Source organism: Neophocaena asiaeorientalis, unplaced genomic scaffold (genome assembly GCF_003031525.2).
Source record: "Neophocaena asiaeorientalis asiaeorientalis breed wild unplaced genomic scaffold, Neophocaena_asiaeorientalis_V1.1 scaffold649, whole genome shotgun sequence".
Taxonomy (NCBI): domain Eukaryota; kingdom Metazoa; phylum Chordata; class Mammalia; order Artiodactyla; family Phocoenidae; genus Neophocaena; species Neophocaena asiaeorientalis.
This window is the reverse complement of record NW_020173202.1, coordinates 2,068,901-2,074,467: the sequence shown is the minus strand read 5'-3', so window position 1 is coordinate 2,074,467 and position 5,567 is coordinate 2,068,901.

The window sequence follows — 5,567 nt, the reverse complement described above, 5'->3', positions numbered from 1 at the left end:
TTCCAATGCAGGGGGTGCAGGTTCGATCCTTGGTCAGGGAGCTGGGATCCCGCACGCCTTACAGCCAAAAGGCCAAAGCATGGAACGGGGGTAGTGTTGTAATGAATTCAATAAAGACTTTAAAAATGGTCCACATCAAAAAAATCTTTGAAAAGAAAAAGAAAGCACAGGAGTTTTACACACAGCAGAGATCGGAGATTGACACTCGATAACATTTAGTGGGTTCTTATGACTACCTGCTTTTCAGGTATTAATTGGCTTGATCACACCATAATGGAGAAGAATGTATAAAAAATATGTATAACTGGATCACTTTGCTATAATTCTGTGAGGTGGGATTATTGTTATCATTTTGCAAGTTCCATGACTGAATCAGAGAAGGTAAAGACGGAGGGTCAGAGACAGGGTTTAAACTGAGCCATCCTGGCCTCGAAGTCCTGGTCTGAGGTCAGGCCCGCTCTCTTAGAATCGATTGCTTAATTTTTACATACGTTGTCTTCATCAGTCATGGAATTGTCTGTGGTTTTCTTTTTGATTGCACAACACAGATGATGAAAGAAGGAAAAAAGAGCTGCCCCTTTAGAATTTGATTTTCTAGAAATGGCAGAGTGGGTGGGGGGCAGACCTTGAAACTTACAGTTTTGATGGAATATAATTACTCACGCGTCCACTTTCAGTAAAATATCAAACTGGGATTCACGGTGCTGAGGCTTTGCGCATACGTGACACATGTTTACGATCAATTGTATAATTTAATTCCAAAGGAGGAGTTTTAAGATTAGCTTCTAAATCCAGGATTGTTGCCATAACATTTACAGGCATGGTGGGCAGGGAACCCAGCTATATGCATATTCTCCTTTAATCCTGGTAATAAAAGACCGAGGTATACGTATTACCATGTGTGTTTTACCAGTGAGGAAACACGGGCTCTGAAAAGTTTTATATCTTACTCAGGATGGCAGAGTCAGGCGAAGCGGGGTGAGAATTCACACTCACACCAAGGCAAAGAAGCCGCATCCCACACACGGCACCCCTGCCCCTCTGCCCTTGGAAGCTACATACCAGTCCTGTCTAGAAACATCCCCAAAATGGTGTAAACAGGTAACACGGGAAGCCCACAGTCAAACGTGTATTTCCAAAAAAAATAAAGATTTGGATGTAATTCACAGATACAGTTTCTTTGGAAAGAAAAGAGTGACCCCGGGTGTCCATTCTAATTGCTTTCTTCCCATGTTTATTCCCGTAGCAACAGACCTAAGTAACCGTTTCCAGCCTGAACCCGAGTCCCAGACAGGGGAGAGAAGTGACCCAGCGCCGTGAGCCCCGGCGAAGACCACGCACCCCAGAAGGACCTCAGAGCCCCTGACAGAGAATGGCCCAAAACACACCCGCTTCCATCCTCACCTCTCTCTGTATCTTCTAGATTGTGTTATCCGTGACAGTCTCACCGACATCACTCTTGAAAACCTGAATCCGGGTCCCTTTTATTCCGCTCTTTCCTCCGCATGGACCCTAATTCTCCAGGGTGCTCCCTGGACCCCTGACCTGTCCCCACCCTCACTGCATTGGCCTCAGCGAGTCTCACCAAGGCCTCCACCGTGGGAGCCTCTCCTGCCGCTGCTCAAGGACCCCGAGACCTGGGTCAGCCCTAGCACAGCACCCCGCTCTCTCCAGGACAACAGACAGCTGCCGCGTCCTTTTCTCACTCACAGAGCTGTGGGCAGTCAGCGAGGGGTAAACAGGTCATTGCACCGAAAATGTGCCCTAGAAATGTTACCTGTTTTTCCCTTTAAGTTCTGTAGAGTCAGGAGACATGACAAAAGGAAGTTAAGAAAAGCAGGATGATTTTATATTTGGATGCCTTACAAAAGAAATCAGAATATTTCCCATTGTCCAGAAGGTCTCACATTAAGACCAGCGGTTTAAGCTAATGCAGCTGATTACAACCTATTTTAAAAAACACTGTGTCCACTCAGGCTAGTATCCAGAGGTGGCCAAATTTCTCCAAACTCGTTCTCTTTGCAAGCGGACAAACAAAAGAGGGTTTTACAAAACCCAGACGGGAAAGAGAAAACACAAAGCAACATTCTGACCCAAGCGACACTGCCTCTGGTGCACTGCCCACCCTGGTGTCCTGGACACACCGTGGCCCGGGAAGGACGCCAACCCAGGCTCCAGTACTCACTCACCGAGTGCTCTGGGGGTCTCCCCGTCTACAGAGTGAGGAGAACGGGGCCCATCTGCATCGCCCCTGGGAGTGCTGGATTCAGCAGGGTGCACACAGTCCTGGCACACAGTGCCCCCCCTCCGAGCGTGGCATCCCTTTCTCCCCGGGGGGTGGGGGGGGCGGGATGGATAAGTAAGGGCCCAGACGACTAGGGCAGCAGATACCTGCTCAGAGGAGGTGACCCTGCAAACAAGCATCTTACTTCAGGATGAGAGGCCCTGTACTAGAAGAGCTTTAACCCTCACAACCAGGAAGAAATGACAGGCCAACTCTTGCGAGTCAGCCTGGAAAATTAAGTGACTTTCCTAAGGCCTCACAACAGTAGAAGCAGGACACAAGCCAGGTCTCCAACCCTGAGTCGATGCTACAGAGCCCCAAACAGAGAAAAGACTGATGCAGTGGGGTCAGCCGTGACCATGGCGGGTCTCCCGGGGGCAACATCCCAGCCCTGGCTCAGCTCCCAGGACACACAGGAACCAACCCATCATGGGAGGCACCGTGCCGTCACAGCCTCACCTTTGTCCAGCCTTCGGTCAACGCCCCACCTGAAGGCGCCCGTACCTGGCCCAGGTCTGAGGGTAAGCAAGACGCTCCTGGAAAGGAACAGGGCTCCAGGCACCACTGCTGGGATGGCTGCCGGACAGCGATGCCCTCACCTCCATCAGCCACTGGGGATCATAGCGAGGTCTGTCCCGCGGGTAAGTGTTTCCCCCAGGACTGCCCACGGCGAGGAATTCTGATATTCTCCAGTTCCTCTCCATCTAATCACTGGACCCGAAATACCCATCCCGAAGGAAACCAGAACCATCAGCCATAATCAGGGTGGGAGGGAAAGAGAGAAGGTCATAAGTCCAAGTTCCAGCAAACCCTGGAACTGGGAGCACAGAGACCTCACGCGCGATAAGTGCCCCGACCGAACTTCGGCCTTAAGACTTTCCTTTGATGCAATGTGGGCAGATTTCAATGGGCAAACAGCCATTTGAAACCAACGAGTGTCTCCAAGGACACAGCGGCGTGAATTCACCTTCCAGGGGGTCTTTCTTCTAAGGAAGCCTTCAGAAAGGATGCTTCATGCCCCACATACAGACTGAACTTCCACGCTTGCTTTTGGAGAAAAATCTGAATCACCTGGAGGTCGATGTCTGGGGCTGAGAAGCAAAGTGTTCCGATCAGGGATGTAAGTCCTTGTGCTGCTTGGATCCAAGATGGGTCTTGGGCTGGAGAGACCTGACCACAAAACTTCTGTCCCCCATCTGCAGTGACACTTCCCCGTTGGTCCACCAGCAAGGGGTTCACGCTGTTGTCGAATCTCCACGGTGCTTCGTTTGTCCCTTTATTTCTCAGCCGTCCTGGATGACTCTGTAGAGCTGGGGCTTCCCTCTGCTCTGAGGCGTCTGTCCTGTCGGCACTCTGACCGGTGGTCCTCAGAGCGCGGCCCCAGGACCCCTTCCCAGGAGGCCCACGAGGTCAGAACTATTTCTATAAATACTGAGGTGCCCTTTGTCTTCTCAGGCTCACAAGTGACTCATGAGGACACCTAAGGGAGCGTGTATTAAAAAGTTCTCAGTTTTGATACTAAGCATAAACATTGATAAATATAAACCATGTTTAAAAAGCTCTTTGGGGGCCTCAGTAAGTTCTAGGAGCATAAAGGGATTCTTAAACCAGAAAGTTTGAGAGCTGCCGACTTAGACCATAAACTTGAATTATCTGAGACTAAGAACCTTGCGCTATATATACATTCATTTTCTAAGGGAGCACGTAGTAGGCTCTCCTGATGGCGGCAGATCCACATAAGGCCCAGTCACCACGTCTCCTCCGTCTGCACACAGCTCTGCCCATTGGACAGTTGAGGAAAGAAACGTCAGGAAGACAACACCCCGACCCCAAGCAGGCCGGCCGGGGAGGAGCCTGGTCTAGGGCCTGGAGGACCGGCTGCCTTGGCTGTGTGGCCAACAGATGTGGACAGCCCGACTTTGCGCTGGGCAGCTGTGAGAGCCTTGAAATCCGGGAAATCTCATGCTCAGGGATGATCTGACCTCACAGATGAGTGACCGCAAAGAAGAGAGGCCGTCCACCCCGAGGGGTGGGGACGCCCGGAGGGGGCATCTGAAGAGCCGCTGAACGGGCCGCGCTGAGAGTCCTCGAAGGAGAACCAGGCAGGGAGGCTGGTCCCAGGCCCGGGGCAGTTTCCTGCAGCTGCCGTGATGCTTTCACACTGTTTGGGGGAGTTTATTTTCAGATGTTTGCAGCTGGCTCAAACCGTTCTGCTCGCGTTTTCTTTCCTCAGTCAAGCCAGACCCTTGGCGTACTGCGCCTCCTTCAAGAAGACGCCCACACCTGTGTGGGACTTTCCATCTTCCGCCAAGACACAAAGAGCAAAGGGAGGCTTCCCTCTGTCTCCGAGAGCCTCGTTCCGGCCGCTGGCGGGATCCCCACGCCCTGGTCAGGAGACTCTGTGCCCGCCGCTGTGCGGTGAAGGACGAAGTGTACGTCTCCCAGCAGGATGCGAATAGGATGCCGGACGGAACTCTAAGGAGGGCAGGTCTTACTGAAGTGTGTCGTGCCCATTTCATAATCTGGGCGTTAAGTCCCACAATAACTGTATTTAAATGTGCAGCCGTGAGAAGCAGCAGCTGAGGGGAGAGCGGTCCCCGTGACAACGGCCCCTGGGTTCCGGACGGTTCCGGACACCACGCTACCCGGAGCTTCGCCTCATCCCGCTGGTGGCCCTGAGGGCCAAACATTCCCCAGAAGCCCTTCCTTTTTCACGGGAAGGAAATCTGAAGACACATTTTGGCAGAAGTGTTCAAACAGAGCAGGTCACCAGCCAAGCCCCAGCCAACAGCACACCTGGTACCACGTTACCTACTAAGGCCACGTTTGGGCCCAGTTTACGCAGAGGGCCTCCTGCCATCCCACAGCCTGGCTGAGAGCCTGCAGTATCGGCAAGGGAAGAGCCCCCCGGCTGTCGGGACCAAGTGGGGGACAGAGTGTGGCCTCCACAGAGGTCAGCAAGGCCAGTCCCAGGTCGGCAGTGAAGAGAAAAGTCGCTCTGTCACATGGCACACACGCCGGACGCCAGACCTCGGCCCAGATGGCTGCCCGCAAGATTGAAGCAGAAAACTGAGATGCTCCAGATGCCAGCTGACTCTCCAGGGAAAGGTGTGCTCCCCCCACCCCCGCCACCCCGTGCAGGCCCCGCTCCAAGCCACCCTTTCCTGGACCTCCTCCAGCCTACGAGGCCCCGGGCTCCCAGGTTTACGGTGACCTCCGGCCTGTGACACAGGGTCCAGGCTCAGGGCACCTCGTCTTCACACCGCGAGGCCCCACGGACCGG